Source organism: Atta colombica, unplaced genomic scaffold (genome assembly GCF_001594045.1).
Source record: "Atta colombica isolate Treedump-2 unplaced genomic scaffold, Acol1.0 scaffold141, whole genome shotgun sequence".
In the NCBI taxonomy this organism is placed as follows: domain Eukaryota; kingdom Metazoa; phylum Arthropoda; class Insecta; order Hymenoptera; family Formicidae; genus Atta; species Atta colombica.
In genome coordinates, this window is record NW_017259230.1 from 1,101,598 (window position 1) to 1,105,272 (window position 3,675).

Consider the following 3,675-nt stretch of genomic DNA (forward strand, 5'->3'; position numbering starts at 1 on the left):
AGATATCAATTATTGTCGGATAAAATAATATAAGGTAGGATAATTATCTTTAAATGCTGAAATTAATAACTGCTATTGTATAAAAACTATAATTCACTAATCAATGGGGAGAAAAAATTGTAAATAAATTACAATAATTAATTTTCTTAAAAAGTTTTGTGTCATGGTGGATGTCAGTAAACACATGTAATCCTTATGTTTCATGCACGTGTCATGAAAGAATAATGATACGGCATGTGAAGCTTAAATCGGCCGTAACAGGCTGAGCAGAAAATTTATCTTTGAGCTCATCCTACACATAAAAAACGATGCGATATTATTAAATTTCTATGAACGTTCTATCGATGTTCAATATCAATGTATGCCATTAGATATTGCTAAATTTTTCAATGTCGTCTTATTTTTCTCTCCTCTCTCTCTCTCTCTCTCTCTCTCTCTCTCTCTCTCTCTCTCTCTCTCTCTCTCTCTCTCTCTCTCTCTTTCTCTCTCTCTCTTCCTTCCCCTTTTTCTCTTAACATTAAAATTTTGAAATGTTTCGATACACGAATTTATTATTTCATTTTAAATAAAAATAAATGTAACGAGATAATCTAATTGTAAGAAATTAGAAATAAATTAAAACTTAAAAGTTAAATAAGATGATAAGATACGTATGACTTATAATATGTAATAATACAGTTTCTGCACTTTATAAGATTCTTCGATCTTTTAAAATTATGATGAAGGTTGACACAAAGCACTTTGAACAAAGTTAACCTATTCGATACAGAAATGCTGATTAAAATTATGAAATACAAAGAGCTTTTCCTTCTCAAAAGGATTTCCGCATTGAAGCGAAGGAAAAGCCAGCTAACCGACTGTACTTCGCAATGTAAGCAAAGAAGAACCATTTACATATTCCGACATGGATTACGATTTGCTATTCTGTGCTTACTACTTGACGTCTATTTTGTGTGCACGCAATGAAATATCTTACTACTAGGATATCTTTGAAATATCCTGCATTATATCATTCAGAGAGAAATTTATCCTGCGGAAGCATTTTGAAAACTTTCTTATATTATTGCTTTAGTAGTTTAGAAGTTGTCTGTTACAGTCGACAACTTCTTTTTGTTATTACAGTATGATTATGATATTTTGTACAAAATGTGTTGTAATGTCTTGAGCGGTTTTTTTTAATTTCTTAATATAGATAATTAATATATATCCTCATTATTCTCTTAATAGTAATAATTATTTTTACATTCATTATCCTTTTATCCATCATCTTATTATATTCTTTTAAACTTTATCATAATAATAACATACTTTATTTTACTTTTAATATGTTAATTTATATAGTTATTTTATCTCATACTTTGTGATGTATTTATTTAGTTCTACTTTTCCATTTACCTTGCATAAATTTTTCCATCGGAAAGATACTTTAATGATTATTTTTCAGACTAAGAGAAAATCGTTTCGTTGAAATTTCGTTTTGCGAACAAATGCAACGAACTGTTACAAATGAATTACCATCAGGCATGCGAATAGTAAAAATCACAGAGCGCGGGATGTCCTACAATATAGACAGTGATATCTCTGAACAAATGAACCAATTAACAGTAACAGTATTAATCAAGCTTCATTCAGGTTGTTTGTTCGCTTTCATAAATACGTTTTTCAATAATAAAAATCTATATAAGTTCAATAACATCCCGTCGATCAAAAACACAGATCAAATATTGCATATAACTAGTTTTAATAAATATACATATATGTAATTAATTAAATGTCAATCGAAAATAGAAATAAGAAAGATTTAAGATCATTAATGAAATTTATAGATTTTATTTTGCTCTCGGTTCTTTTATTTTGTATTTCAGATTTTTATTTTTATTTTAAAAATTATTTTATTAAGCATGGAGATAATTTACAATAAATCTACAGTTTATAATGTCTATTTGTTATTTCATGCTTTATAACACAAAAAACATTTGAAATGCACCTATACGTCAAATATAAATTAAAATATGTATGTATGTGTATATATTAATATATAAAATTACAGAAAGAATTTATTCTAAATATTAATGTGTTATCATAGTTTAAAATAGATGTTTATTGTTTTTCTTATGTTGCATTTTATATTTTATATTTTATCAATATTTTACTATTACATAATAAAAAATATTGATTTTCATTAATTGAATTATTAACTATCTATCAGTTGATGTAGAGCTTTGTGGAAATTCCTCAATTAGCCAATTAGTTGAGAGTTTATTTAGCTGTAATTTGGATTGATATATATAACATTGGCTGTGCTGAAATAATCGAAAATTATGACGAACAAGCGTAAACAAACAATTATATCCAACATTGAATCGCACGATAAAACAACGATAACTACATTGCCTCTCATTCCACTGTTTATCCCGAACGGTTAAATTTGCCATGGATTTAAAGGCTCAAAACGTCACGAATAAACGGAACAAAACACGTACACTCGAATCCTCTTGATTTTATCCAGGATTTAAATTTACGTTATTGAAATACTTGGCGCGAAAAAGGAGATCGATGAACCGAGCGCACGAGTTTATGCGCTTGCGCGCTTAAATGAATTTGGTTTGTGTTGCAACTATGCAAATTCTGCGTGCGATTTCCGTATTATGCGCTTAACAAAGGCCGATTATAATTAGCTTTCGAACGATAAAGAAGAACAATGGGATGCGACGTACAATAGAGAACGATAGAACGTGCAGAAACTGTCAACGAAGCCGACATTTTGCGAAATAACCGTGCGTTAATGCATATGCATTAATTGGCGTAGATATATCCCACAATTTATGTCCACTCGAGATTTGCAGCTTTTAATATGTAGAGCATAGTAAGGGTCTCTGCTATATTTAATATATATGTAGTGCATGAAATAAATTTAAATTATTCAAGGAATCCATTTTTGAAATAGGATTCTCATGTGCTACATTAAATATACATTTAATATATGACCTATGTAAGATCTGTATTTCAAAAAGGAATTCTTCGAATAATTTAAATTTTTTCGATCTACATTTCTTTTTTAAATATTACTTTAGAGAAAATATTAAGCGGAAATAATATTCATTTACCGTAGAAATTTATTTAGTTTAATAATTTATTTAACGCTGTGGTTCATTTAACATGATTTATTTAATATAATAATTTATTTAATTTAATATATCTATTTAATGTATAATGAGCTATTTAGCAATTTAGTTAGCATGATGATTTGTGTCAACGATGGTTTTGTTCCTTATACAAGCTATTTTGAATGTTATGTCGTCAAAGGGATTTCATTCGCAATTACTATTGTAATTCGCCCTTCGTGTTTACCCATCATCAGTGCAATCGATTCATTCTATTGCACTATTTAATTCTCGTCATTCGAAATTCATTCGAGGATATTCGTGAGAATTTCTACAAAAGTTCCACTCTTCGATTTGAATGAAAAAAAATTAGGTCAATTTATATAGTTAAAAAAATAATTTTGGCATGTGCTTTTTTTACTTTCGATATTTAAAAATACAGAAATCTATTATTATTTATACTGTTACATATTATTTATATTATTGATTAATTTTTTCTCTTCTTTTAATTTGAATATTTTATATTATTTTTAGCTCTACATATCTAATTTCAATTTATGTTCTATAATTT